The following is a 14900-nucleotide window of genomic DNA, read 5'->3' as shown; positions in this document are numbered from 1 at the left end:
AAATGTCCGTGAGAACCTCCGTGAGTTGTTCTGCACATCCTCTGAGCACTCTGCCAGGTATGCTGTCTGGTCCTGGGGCTTTCCGTGGGTTGACTCTGAGTAGAGTTTTCCGCACATCAGCTGAGGACAGGCACAGTACCTGGTCGTTTGGAGGAGGTGTAGTCTTCCTTGCTGTCGTGTAGTTCTGTGCTTTGAACCTTGCGTAGAAGGAGTTCAGTGCATCTGGAAGGGAGGCATCACTGTTACAAGCAGGGGAGGGAGACTTGTAGTTGGTGATGGTCTGGATGCCCTGCCACATGCGCCGAGTGTCAGTAGTGTCCTGGAAGTGGGCGTGGATTTTCTTTGTGTAGGTGCGCTTTGCCTCTCTGATCCCCCGGGAGAGCTTGGCTCTAGCTGTTCGGAGGCCAGCCCTGTCCCCTGACTTAAAGGCCTTGTCTTGGGATCTCAGCAGCGCACGCACCTCTGCAGTCATCCACGGCTCTAAAGTTTAGAGAGAATGATCTGAAAAAGAGAAAATATCCAGTGAACGGATACAGTTCTGTGAAAGCAAATGTCTTGTTGATGCCAGAGGAGGTCAGAGGAGAATGGCCAGGCTGGTTCGAGCTGATAGAATGGCAACAGTAACTCAAATAACCACTCGTTACAACCGAGGTCTACAAAAGAAGAGCATCTCTGAAAGCACAACACAACACGTCCAACCTTGAGGCGGATGATGGGCTACAGCAGCAGAAGAAGATCACACCGGGTGCTGCTCCTGCCAGCTAAGAACAGGAAATGGAGGCTACAATTTGCACAGAATCACCAAAATTGGGCAATAGAAGATTGGAAAACGTTACCTGATCTGATGAGTCTTGATTTCTGCTGCAACATTCGGATGGTACGGTCAGAATTTGATGCGTCAACAACATGAAAGCTATGATGGATCCATCCTGCCTTGTATCAACGGTTCAGGCTGGTAGTGGTGGTGGTACAGTTGGTGTGGGGGATATTTTCTGGCCCAGTTTGGGCCCATTAGTACTAATTTAGCATTGTGTCAATGCCACAGCCTACCTGGTACCTGGAGTATTGTTGCTGACCATGTTCATCCCTTTATAACCACAGTGCACCTGTATCTTCTGATGCTACTTCCAGCAGGATAATGCTCCATGTCATAAAGCGAGAATCTTGAACACGACAATGAGTTCTGTACTGTACTGTACTGGAATGGCTCCACAGTCACCAGATCTCAATCCAATAGAGCAGCTTTGGGATGTGGTGGAGTTTCGGAAGATTCACATCATAGATGTGCAGCCGACAAATCTGCAGAACTTTGTGAGGCTATCATGTCAATATGGACCATATTGACTCTCTGAGGCATGTTTCCAGTACCTTGTTGAATCTTTGCCACAAAGAATTAAAGCAGTTCTGAAGGCAAAAGAAGGTCCAACCCGGTACTAGCAAGTTGTACCTAATAAAGTGGCCGGTGAGTGTACAATGTTGGAAAACATTCAATAGTTCAAGTTCAAAGAGTTTAGAGTTTATTGTCATGTGCACAGTAAGAAACAAGTTTCCTCGTACAATGAAATTCTTTCTTTGCCCCTCGCCAAGTATGCCGCATAAAGATAAAAATAGAAAATATACAATAAAGAAATAATAAAAAACAAAATATAAATATTAATTAGTGTTAACTTTACATCCATGATGGAAATATATACATGAAAGCAGTAATGGGGTATGGATATTATTTACAAGTAAGTACATGTTATCTACAGCAGTGGAATATGAAAAAAGTGCAAAAGGTTCAGTAGTGCAATTATAAAATTTTGCAAAGTAAAGTAAGCATGTGTCTCTGAGAAATGTCCTTGACATGTAACGTGTAGAGAGTAATGTGAATGGTTATTTCTGAGGTAGGTTCAAGAGTCTGGTAGCAGTGGGGAAGAATGAGTTCTTTAGCCTGGTGGTTTTGCATTTCACACTTCTGTACCTCCGGCCTGAAGGCAGAAGAGTGAACAGTCCATGCTGGGGGTGGGTAGAGTCTTTGAGGATGGAGGCAGCTCTCCTGAGGACTCTCTGGTGGTAGATGCTCTGCAGAGAGGGCAGTGGAGTTCTGATGATCTTCTCCGCAGTCTTTACCACTCTCTGCAGGCGTGTACGGTCCGTCGCAGTAGTGTTGCCGTACCACACGGTGATACAGTTGGTCAAGAGGCTCTCAATAACACAGCTGTAGAAGTTGCAGAGTATCTTGGGAGACATCCTGAACTTCCTCAGCCTCCTCAGGAAGTACAGCCGCTGTTGAGCCTTTTTGACCAGCTGTGTGGTGTTCAATGTCCAAGTGAAGTCCTCACTGATGTGGATGCCCAGGTATTTAAAACTGTTCACCCTCTCCACTTCAAGCTCCCGGATGAACAGTGGCTGATGAGGTCTCCTCTCCCTCCTCATATCCACTATCAGCTCCTTCGTCTTGTCTGTGTTGAGGGCGAGGTTGTTGTCCTCACACCATGACACCAGTCTTGTCACCTCCCTCCTGTAAGCCGCTTCATCTCCGCCACTGATACGTCCTATCACTGCGGTGTCATCTGCAAACTTCAGGATGATGTTGTCCTTATGGGAAACGACACAGTCGTGGGTGAACAGGGTGTAGAGGATAGGGCTGAGGACACATCCCTGTGGGGTGCCTGTGTAAGTGGTGATACTGGCTGAAGTCCTGTCTCCAATCCTGACAGACTGAGGCCTGCCAGTCAGGAAATCCAACAGCCAGCTGCAAAGGGTCGGGTGCAGGCCGAGTACATACAGTTTGTTTGTGAGTTTGTGAGGAATGACCGTGTTAAAGGCAGAACTGTAGTCCACAAAGAGCATCCTGATGTAGGAGTCTTTGTTTTCCAGGTGGGAGAGAGAGTAGTGGAGGGCAGCAGCGATAGCGTCTGAGGTGGATCTGTTGGGACGGTAGGCATACTGCAGGGGGTCCAAAGTGTCCGGTATGCTGCACTGGATGTGATCCAGAACCACTCTCTCAAAGCACTTCATAATGATCGGAGTGAGTGCTACTGGCCTGTAATCATTCAGGCAGGTTGGGGGGCTCCTCTTGGGGAGGGGGACAATAGTTGTGTTCTTGTAGCAAGTGGGAACAATACTCTGGCTGAGGGAAAGATTAAAAATGGAGCTGAAAATGTTAGCCAGTTCGTTAGCACATGCTCTGAGGGCCCTTCCAGGAATGTTGTCTGGTCCTGCCGCCTTGCGGGGGTTGATCTTCCTCAGAGCTCTGTATACCTGGCCTGATGATACTGTCAGAGGGGGGGAGGGGGGTGTGGAGGGCTGTGTGTGCCTCTCGGTGGTAGTGCTGGGAGTTTCAAAGCGGGTGTAAAAGGTGTTGAGGTCATCTGGTAGGGTGTCTGCAGTGCTCAAGGTGCTGGTGGTAGTCTTGTAGTCTGTGATGTGCTGCAGGCCTTGCCACATCTGCCTGGAGTCAGCAGTGGAGTAGAAGCCATCCAGTTTCTCCCTGTACTGCCTCTTAGCTGCTGTGATGGCCTTCCTCAGTCTGTACTTTGCGGCTTTGTACTCAGTCTCATTGCCTGATTTAAATGCAAGAGAGCGAGCACGCAGCATGCGTCGTACATGGCTGTTGATCCAGGGCTTCTGATTGGGGAATCTCTTCACTTGTATGGTGGGCACGATGATATCCACACAAGTGCTGATGTAGCCGGACACATGCTCAGCATAGTCCTCTATGCAGACAGAGGAGTCCTCCATTGTGGCTGCAGCTTTAAACACATCCCAGTCTGTTGTAGCAAAACAGTCCTGCAGGATGCCCTCAGTCTCCAGAGACCACAGTTTAACTGTTTTGGTAACAGGGTTTGCCTGTTTGAGTCTCTGTCTGTAGGCTGGGTAAAGGAACACTGAGATGTGGTCTGACTGTCCGAAGTGGGGGCGAGGTGCGGCTCTGAATGCACCACGTACATTGCTGTACACATGGTCAAGGGTGTTCTTGTCGCGGGTGGGAATGTCCACGTGTTGATAGTGTTTGTGAAACACAGTCCGTAAGTTGCACTGATTAAAATCCCCTGCGGTGATGAAGACGGCATCAGGGTGAGCCGTTTCCAGCATGCTGATGACGTCATGGAGTTTGCCGAGCGCTGCCGTAGAGTTAGCCCGCGGAGGGATGTAAACAGCGGCTAAAAACACAGCAGTAAATTCCCGTGGTAGATAATAGGGACGGCATTTCAGCAGTATGAACTCCACGTCTGGTGAGCAGTGCTTATAAGCGGTCTGTATGTCTCCACACCACGCGTTGTTTACAAACACACACACACCTCCCCCTTTAGCCTTACCGGAGGCTGCAGTCCGGTCTCCTCTGTGTACGGAGTGAGTCTCTAGCTGAATAGCGCTGTCCGGAACTTTATCTGAGAGCCAGGTCTCGGTGAAAATAAGAGCGCAGCACTCTCTTAATTCCCGCTGTGATGTAAACCTCGCTCTCAGTTCGTCCAATTTGTTTTCCAAAGACCGCACGTTAGCTAACAGGAGGCTGGGCAGCGGTGGTCGGCTAGCGCGAGCCTTTAGCTTAGCATGTAGCCCTCCTCTCTTGCCTCGCCTGCGTCGCCGCCTCCGAAGCGCTCTCCTTGGGTCAGCGCACTCGCTTGGGGTCGGCGCCGCTGGGTCTTCCTGGCGGCGCCGGTGGCTGTGGGAGCGAACAATGGGTTGCAGCTCCGGTGGAATAAAGCCAGTAAATCCAAAATTACTGTGTGATGCGATGTCCAACAGAGTTTGTCTGTCATATACTAGCAGTGCACGACATTTGTGTACTGCTAAGAGAGCGTAAAAAGTCCAAAAAAGAAGATAAAAACGGCAAACTCGAGCAGAGCGAGCAAACACGTCCGCCTCGGGGGGCGCCATGATGCTTAATAGAAATAGAAATAAATAAAATAGAAATAAATAGAAATAAATAAAAACATTTAATGAGAAAGTGTGTCCAAACTTTTGACTGGTACTGTAGGTTTAAAGAAATAATAGGTTAACAAAATAGATGGCAAAATTTCCAAATAACTAAGTCATCATCTTAACGTATCAGTTAATAAAAGCATCCTAGTCCATTAAAAGTTTAAAATATGAATGATTTATTCAAAGCTGCATGAGTCTCCCAGTTCGCACTGCAACATTTTACTTAAAGAAATTCCATTCCCTTTAGCAAAACATATGCTCAGCATCTCCAAGAGAGAAAAGCATTAAAAAATAAAAGAAAAAAAATCGGCACCTTGAAGAGGCTGCCCGGCTGCGCGAGCTGGAATCAAAAGCAGACCCCAGTAGAGAGAGAAGCTTATGGACTGTTGGCACGGGGTGGTGGGTATGAGTGTGTTAGCTAATGATAGCTGAGGAGAGTGTGCGGGAAGTGGGGAAGCGAGGAAGCCTGGCGGGATTGCATGTGTGTATCTCTCTCTTCAGGCCGGGCACGTGGACCCCTTGCTGGGGAAAGCTGCTGCCTGAGTCTGGACGGACCACCCGCTGCTAGACTCTCTATCCTGCAGCTAACGTCACAAACACTCTGATGTGCTATCAGCTCCTCGAGAACGAAGAGTCCCGGCTGTCCGCTCGGCGATGGACGCCCACAAGAGCTGTGTAATAAGAACTGTCAGGGTTTTGAAGACAGTTCGGAGGCTTTATGAATCTAAAAGAGCCCTAAATGGAAGGAAGCATTCTCTGCCGAAGATGAGACTCCTTCTTCTTGGGTGGATGCAGGTGCTTTTTTTTTTTTTTTAATAGTTTTATTTCAAATTTTTCCCATTTTCTCCCCAATTTACACAGCCAATTACCCAACCCACTCATTAGGACTCCCCCCATCACTAGTAACTCCCCAACACACCAGGAGGGTGAAGACTAAAACATGCTTCCTCCGATACATGTGAAGTCAGCCACCGCTTCTTTTTGAGCTGCTGCTGATGCAGCATTGCTGAGTAGCTTCACAGGGCACTCGGAGGAAAGCGCAGCGACTCGTTTCTGCCCCAAACTGCACACAAACGCACACACAGGCAACAGATTTTTTTCTCTAATCGTGTGTGGGAAGGAGAGAGAGAAAACAGAGAGGGTTCTGATTGGCCTGTTCTCTGCAAAGAGTCTGTGAGTCAGCCAATCAGTTTTTAGTGTGGGCGTGCAGTGTTTTCCCTCCCTCCCGGACGGGATTTGTTCAGTGAGTGAGAGAAAGCAGATCATGGCGGAGACAATATTAATAATTATTGTAATATGATATGAAATGTTTTTGATGTTGTGCAATTTTTTGTGATATTGTAACTGTCAAGTTTTGTTAAATAAAGGCTTTTTTAAAAAAGCAGGGCATTCCAAAAAGAAAAAAAAGATAAAACTCATTTCACCTCTGAATACTCTAAATTTAATTTAAAAAAAAGTAAAATTAATTAACATAAAAGTAAAGTAACCTCCCTGAAATCAACTTTTGCAACTTGGGATGTCTGCTTATAACTTATAATTTTAGCACTGATGAAATTGATGATTCTTGGTAAGAGTGTTCAATAGTATGAAGTGTTTACAAAGTAATTTCCAAAGATTTGGAATGCCAACGGACCACAGTCTTCTTCAGAGCTTCACAAGAGTGACCAGTCTACTGAAATTACGTCAAAAGGGCATGGGCAACTCATCCAGGAGGTCACAAAAGAACCCAGAAGAGAGAGAGTTCCAAGGCTGATCGAAAAGAACACAAAGACCCGTCTCGCATTTGCCAACAAACATCTTCATGATCCCCAGGACTTTGGGAATATATTCTGTGGACCGACGAGACAAAAGTAGAACTCTTTAAAAGTTGTGTGTCCTGTTACATCTGGCAAAAAAAAACTCATAACAGATAATTCTAGAAAAAGAACATTGTACTGAAAGTCAAACATGGTGGTGGTGGTGGTGTAATGCTTCAGAACCTAGACAACTTGCTGCAGTTGATGGAACAATGAATTCTGCTCTCTACCAGAAAATTCTAAAGGAGAATGTTTGGCTATCAGTTTGTGACCTTAAGCTCAGGCGTACTTGGGTTCTGCAGCAGGACAATGATCTAAAACACACCAGCAAGTCCACCTCTGAATGGCTGAAAAACAAAACAAAATGAAGGTTTTGGAGTGTCCTAGTCAAAGTCTGATTGAAATGCTGTGGCACGAACTTAAACAGGCTGTTAATGCAGGAAAACCTTCCAATGTAGCTGCATTCAAAGAATTCGGTAAAGAAGAGATGGACAAAATTCCTCCACAGATATATTAAAGACTCAATGGCGGTTCTAACAAATGCTTGATTGCAGTTGTTGCTTTGTTTTGTATTTCTTCAGGTTATCTTTGTACGATATTAAAGTTTGTTTGATAATCTGAAAATAATAAGAGACCACTTCAGTTTCTGAATCAGTTTCTCTGATTTTGCCATTTATATGTACATATTTAAGTAAATGAACATTGTTGATTTAATCTATAAATTACGAACAACATTTCTCCCAAATTAAACAAAAAATGGCTAAAATAACAAAAAAAGATGCAGAGCTTTCAGACCTCAAAATAATGCAAAGAAAACAAGTTCATATTCATAAAGTTTTAAGAGTTCAGAAATCAATATTTGGTGAAATAACCCTGGTTTTTAATCGCAGTTTTAATGCATCTTGGCATCATGTTCTCCTCCACCAGTCTTACACACTGCTTTTGGATAACTTTATGCCTTTACTCCTGGTGCAAAATTTCAAGCAGTTCAGCTTGGTTTGATGGCTTGTGATCATCCATCTTCCTCTTGATTATATTCCAGAGGTTTTCAATGTGGTAAAATCAAATAAACTGATCATTTTTAAATGATCTCTTTTTTTTACAAGCTGTATATTCTTGACTGTGCACAATTGCATGCTTTGGTATTAGTTAGATTTGGCACTCATGGTTACCTGGCTTTTTGATGCTGTAAATGCATTTAAATCCTCAATAGTAAAAAGGAAGCATGCTTTAGTCATAAATAACAGAACTGCATGTTAGAAAGTACACTTAAAGTCCAATTGTGGATTTTTTTCACAGACCACATTTAGTAAGCTGACCACACGTCCCAGCCAGGACTTGTTGTGCATGCTGTGCACAGATTGTATGTAGCTTCTATATTCTATGTACAGATTTTATGGTTCTAAACATGTCAGTTTGAACTCCGCCTCTTCACCCGCCACCACTGGTCTATATGCACCTGAATGAATATACATGCAGCCATTAATCAAACTGCCTCAGACACAGAGAGAGGGCAAAAGATGGCGATTGACTGCATGCTAAAAATGTCTGAATGCAAATATAAATCACACTTTAGTTACACACTTTAAATATAAAGTTGATTTTAAAGAGGTTTTTAAGCAATGCCACAGAACAGCCACTTCTGGCTGCATAAATAAGCATTTTAAAGGGCTGTAAATATGCTTTATTTCTTTTTTCCTGGCAACAAGGTTTTATGAAATACATTTACACAGTGTTGTGCCAGTAGTTCACATTTAAAATGCATGATGCCTGAAGTTGTGCCTGTTCATTGTGTGAAATTATGAATATACCTATATTTAAACATACAGTTGAGTATCACTATGGCATGTTGTGTTAAAGGTACACTAGGTAGGATTTCCTTGATTTTTAAAGAAGTAAAATTACAGCTTGAAACTCACTGCAGCGCTGCATTGAGGTGTAATAGGAGGAATAGCGGTGCTCTCGTGTCTGTGCTGGAGCTCCTCTGAGCTCAAACCAGACTCTGTAAGTTTTCCTAGGCGGTCGCAGCCAACGCTCGCAAGAACTGCGACCTGCTTTCCGACTTGTAGTTCTAACAGTTCTACAAGGACTACAGAAACCCGCCATTGGAGTTGATGCATTCTTTTCAGACGCTAACTAATAGTGATTAAGCTCTTTTAGATAAACTGACTCTTTAGAATCCATTCACTAAAAATATTTGTTCATAATATTCGTTCATTCGAACAAATCTTTTGTGCTGTTTTTCTGTGCTGTTCTATTGTGAGGAGAAGTTTTGGTGGGTTCAGATAGTACCAGACAAAGACTATAAAGATTATAAGTAATTCAGTTGATATTTCTATTTTGTAAGGAGCTTAAAATGTTAATAAGAGAGTTAAAAGCTTATTAAAACAACCAGAGTGTAAATATGTAAAGTATAAGTTGAGTTAAAGTGTTTGTTTTAACTGCTTAAGCTGTAGACTAGCAGGCGGAAGCTAGCAGCGATTAGCATTCGCGATTAGCATTAGCGATCGGGTTAAATGTGTAAATACATCATGTTAAGTGTAAAATATGGCTGTTTGTAAGCTTAGCTTGCAGTATAAGTGCCAGGAGACGGAGGGGGGGGAGGTTTTACGACAGTGCTGTATACATTTATTACACTCTGCAACTGTAGGGGGAGCCCACTAGCACAAAATCTCAATCCTACCTAGTGGGGCTTTATAATTATGTAAAAAACACTGATAAAGTCATTGTCGGTGATAAACTGTGATTTCTTTATCTTAGCAGTGGGTGATGAAAAACAGCCTTTAACACAGGCTGATGAAAATAGTCAATTTTGTAGATAACATTGGGTCATCAATGTCCTCTAAAATACACCAGAATGCACTAAATGGGCATCTAATTAATTCAAAATCTTTGGGGGGAGGACCCCAGAACTTGTGCTGCCCTTGGCCCATTGGCTGGTCTAGATATTAAGGGCCCTATCACGCACCCTGCGCAAGGCCTGTTGTGATGCTCATTGCTATCTTACATCCCATCAGCAGTCTATTTTCACGCCTTGCTCACATGTTGTCAAAATAGCGTTGGACTTTAGGAATATATTAACGCAGATGTGCGTAGTGGTCCGGAAATGACACGTGTTAAGGTAAGTTTCTGGCGCGTTTCTATCTTGCCGGTGGAAAATAGACTTGCGCGACTGATCCGGTTAAACCCTGACTAAGGTCAACAGTCAGTCGCACAGACAGGACTGGATCGTGATCATCATTAGCACTGCACTCCCCTTTCACTATACCACACATATCACTTCTTTACCACTTTTACCTTTAGCAAAAAACACCTCGCCCAGAGCCTTCAGCAATCAACTATAAAAATTAAATATACTTAAAAATCTGCACAGTAACTACAAGTTAGTATTAGTTATATTTATTTCTGACATTTAGAAGGATTTATATTTATATTCAATACATGGACTTAATAATTGTTGCTTAATATAGCAGATATATTATTTAATCTAATTCGCTTTTATATTTTTTTATATTTGAAAAACATCGAAACACATTGGCACTGCGCTTTGTCTGTCAATGCTAGTGTCAATGCATCAGTAATGTCAATTATTCAAAACTTTAAAAAATGTGAAATACACAGGTCTATAAAGCTATATGTTAGCGTTCGCGTCTTATCAGCAGGTCACATTTATTAAAATATAAAATATCTGAATGAATAAATGAATGAATTAATTAATTAAGGTCTCATCCAGCTCTCTAAAATGCCACACGCACGGCATGGCGGAGCACATATAGCGCGTATTGCGTCTAGCATTGGCTCGGTCTTAGAAAATAAATTTTAAAAAGGCAGATATAAAACTCAGTTCAGTTAAATAAACTTATGATGAGTAAGGACCTGTAATCAAATATTAATGAATCAAATATTGTTAAATATAAATGATAGGTTGAGGTTTTGTTGTGCTGTTTTCGTGATTTGAAACTGAAACTAATGACTACTGGCACACCGATTGGTTTATTTCAGGTTACGCCCAAAATACCCGCATGATTATTAAATTGTGCTTTTCCAGCGGCGGATTTTTTGTCCAAAGACACAGGACACGCCCCTAAATCCAGCTGCGCGATGCATAATTGAGCGGTGCACTATAGATCACTTAAATAGGGCCCTAAACCTTCTAGATATTTGAGAAGTGATGAACAATAGTAAGATGAGTCAAGTCTTCACAGTACCAGTAAAACCTGTAATTTCTGTGCTGTTTTTGTTCTGGTTTCTTGCCTCCACTCTGGCCCGGCCTCGTTATCAGTGTTTCTCTCAGTGTGTCATTGTGTAGTCCTGCCTTCCTGTCCAACGAACATAACCCGGTGTTAGGGTTTAGTCTTTGTAGTGCATGGATGATCGTATTTTTTTCCACCATGTATTTTCTTCAGTGATCCTTCTTTATATAAAACTCTCTCTAGTTCCCTGTTTTTTTTCTTCTAACTCTCCATAGGATGTTTTTTAGTGTCTAGTTCCTTCAGCACTTTTTGCCATATGGTTTTCTGTTTTTCTTGTCTGTTTACCTTTGTAATGGACTATAATGTATTTTACTCATGTATTAAACATTGCTTGTATTCGCATCCAGCTCGTAAGCCAGACTGCTTACAGTTTAAAAAGCTTCCCTTGTGGCTCCTCATGAAGCAGCTTGAGAAAATGCAAAGAGTTGAAACTAGGGACACGCTGTTGTGGGAATTGTTGACCGATGCAGATATCTATTCTTTTTTTAATGCACAATGACAATACATGTATAATTTATTTCATATCTTTTTGTGAATAAATACGAGCAATAAATTAGCAATACAGAAAAATCTATATCTCACATTTATTTGTGTTGAGTTACAAATGCAGTAAAATGAAAAAATACTATATATATATAGATACATTAGTGCAGAAATTCGGCATCAACTAACCATTCTGCTCTTTTGAAATTTAATAAATACTGATAGGTTTGAAATATAGATCTACAGTGTAAAAATATTGATATATTGAAGTGAGGTGTGGATTTTTTAAAATAATCTAAATGTTAAAAATAGGGTTAAACATGTATTTAATTGGTTATACATTTCGAAACAATTTTTGAAACAATTGTGGCAACTTTACTACAACAGTAGCACTTTTTTATGAAGCTACAATAAAATTATATAAAAATGCATACTGTATATAATACAACTGCAATCAATTTTCATTTAACATATTTGGACTATTTATTAAAAATAAAATAGTGACAAAATGTAAAGAACAACTGATTGAAATTTTGTGAAACACGAATACTTTAATTTAATAAATGAGCATGACAAGGTTCTTGCATTACAATGTGGCCGAACGCCTCCAATGCCACACCAATGCCCAACCCCACCCCCAACGCAGTTGTGCTCGCCTACACACACAATAAGCGTGGCAACACTTTTCAAAGGGTTGATTCACTTTTGTCTAATTAGTCCACCGTATATTTCCCCTGGGGATCATCAAGATGTTGTTTTTTTTTTTTTTTGACAAATGTGAGATGGCCCTTTGTGACATTTTGATCAGTAGTGTTCTTTTTCCTTGGACCTCTCCCATGGAGACTATTTTCAACCAATCTCTTTCTTATTATTGAATCATGAACACTGACCTTAATTGAGGCACTAAGACCTGCAGTTCTTTAAATGTTGTTTCTTTTTGACCTCCTGGATGAGTTGTTCGTGCCCTTTTGGAGTAATTTCGAAAGGCTGGTCACTCCTGGGAAGGTTCACCAGTGCTCCATGTTTTCTCCGTTTGTGAATAATAGCTCTTACTGTGGTCTGTTGGAGTCCCAAAGCCTTAGAAATGGCTTTGTTACTTTTTCTAGACTGATGGATGACTTGAATGGCTTTGTTTTCTCATCTGTTCTTGAAATTGTTCTGCACTTCATGTTTTTAGACAGGTTTGATTTAAGTAATTTTTTTTTTCATTCTATAGGTCTGACAGTAATCAGGCCTGGTTGTGGCTTATAAAATTGAACTTGAACTTTCCAAAAACAAATGTGGTTATTTACCAGTGAGTTAATTGGGGGGGGGGGGGAGCATTTCACACTGCTTATTTTCTCTTAATTAATGGAATCATCATTTAAAAGGTGTTTTTCGCATTTGCTCAGGTTATCTTTGTCTGATATTAAAGTTTTTCTGATAATCTGATAATTTCGTAAGTATGAGAAAAAAGCAAAAGCAAAATATATTTTTTAATACTTAATATGTGTACATGTTTGCTTCTGTTTAAGGGATTTAAAAAAACCTTATATAGGCATTTAGTTGCTGGTCGGCCCAAGCTCCTTTCAACTGTCATTCGGCATCACCAGCATCATGATGAAGGTTCCTTGAACAGGTGTCAAAGTCCGGACGGACATCAGCACCTCTGGGACTCGCTGTGCTGCTAAACGACTGAACGGAGAGGCATATCTGTGTCAGCTGGAGCCGGATCACACCCACACTCTTCTATCACCCCACACGATTACAGTAAAGACAAAACGGCCCGGCCGTGCCCCTGGAGGACTGACCTGGAAGTGCCAATCAGAGGCTCCTCCAGGCAGCTGCCGGTGCCCGCGGTGCTGTGAGCTCGACAGGCTTGCTGTTCCAGTCACTCCTCCTGCACCCGAACCCTCCACTTCCACTTCCACTTCTGAGATGAAGAACAACAGAGACAAGGGCATCGAGAAAGAGAGGGAGGGAGGGAACGAAGGAGGGAGGGAGGAAGTAAGCATTAGGAAAAAGTCACGGCATGGAAAGAAAGAAAGGCGCGTCAGGAAAGAGAGGCTGCTAGTCATCGTATTAGACATGAAAGAAGGAAGGGCGGCAAAGTACAGAGAGAGAGAGGACGGACTCAGCGAAAGGAAAAGACATGAAGGGAAAGGAGAGCGAGAGAAAAGGCAGAGAAGGCATCCTTTATATTTCTCCCTGGAGGCTGTTTCTCAGCAGAGATGTGTGCTGGTCAGCTCCCCGTTCTGCGTAGCGCGAGAGAAAAGCGTAAGAAGCATATCTGACTGGCAAAAGCAGCAATAAAGAGTGAATGAATGGGTTTACTGCTATAAAAGAAAAGCCTGAAAATTGAAAAGCCACAGTTGAACATGTGACTGCAAAACTCATTGCACACTGCAGACTTTACTGAACCACCTAATAAATGTAGCTTTTTTCCAAGGCGTCCTGCCGTTCAGCCTGAATGCAGGAAAAAAAAAGTTACCTGGAACAATAAATGGTTACAAATTTAGACTGATTCTGCGATAGTCCATCCTATGCAGCTTGAATATTCTCATGCAGATACTGTAGATGTTGTGGTCAGTCCTCCATGAACTCATTTAGACTCCAAAATTGCACCTTGTCTTCTCAGCAATTATTTATTCATTAATGTCTCAACAAACCAAAAATGCAGATTTCTTTTGTTCTTGCTTTATTGTCATACTTACATTTTTGGGGGGGATTATCAAACAAAATGTTATAATAGCGGACAAAGAAATCCTGAATGAATATGAAAAGTAAGGTTTTAAGTGATTTAATTTATCAAGTTTAAAAAAAGCAATCCAAACCCACCTGATCCTATCGACAAAAGTAATTGCCTTCCTATGAATTTACTTTGATTAACTACGTTTTTGTTTTGAAAAGCTGAGTTAAATTTCACTATACACAACCACGTCAGTAAAATCAATAAATCACTTAAATAGAACCTGTTGGACAACATAGACTAACTAAGACTAACTAAGAGATCTCAAAAAGCAGCACATTATGCCCCATGACCTGAACAAATTAAAAAATAAACGAGAAAACAAAAGTCATTGATCATCTATCAGTCTGGAAAACATGGAAGAGTGATAAACCTTCCCAGGAGTAGCCGGCCAACCGAATTTGCTCCAAAAGGGCATGGACAACTTATCCAGGAAGTCACAAAACAATCCTGAACAGCATCTCACCCACCTCAGTTAGCATCAGCATTAATTATTTAATAATAAGATAGAGACTGGTTGAAAATGGTATCCATGGAAGAGTTCCAAGGCATTAAGAAAACACTTGACGATCTTGATGATCCCCAGGACTTTGTGGAAATATTCTGTGGAACTTTTTGGAAGGTGTGTGTCCTGTAATAGATGGAACCATGAATTCTTCTCAACCAGAAAATCCTGAAGGAGAATGTCCTTCCATCAGTTTATGACCTTAAGCTCAGGTGCATTTGGGT

This window comes from Astyanax mexicanus, chromosome 20 (assembly GCF_023375975.1).
Source record: "Astyanax mexicanus isolate ESR-SI-001 chromosome 20, AstMex3_surface, whole genome shotgun sequence".
Classification (NCBI taxonomy): Eukaryota; Metazoa; Chordata; class Actinopteri; order Characiformes; family Acestrorhamphidae; genus Astyanax; species Astyanax mexicanus.
This window is presented reverse-complemented; position numbering follows the sequence as displayed.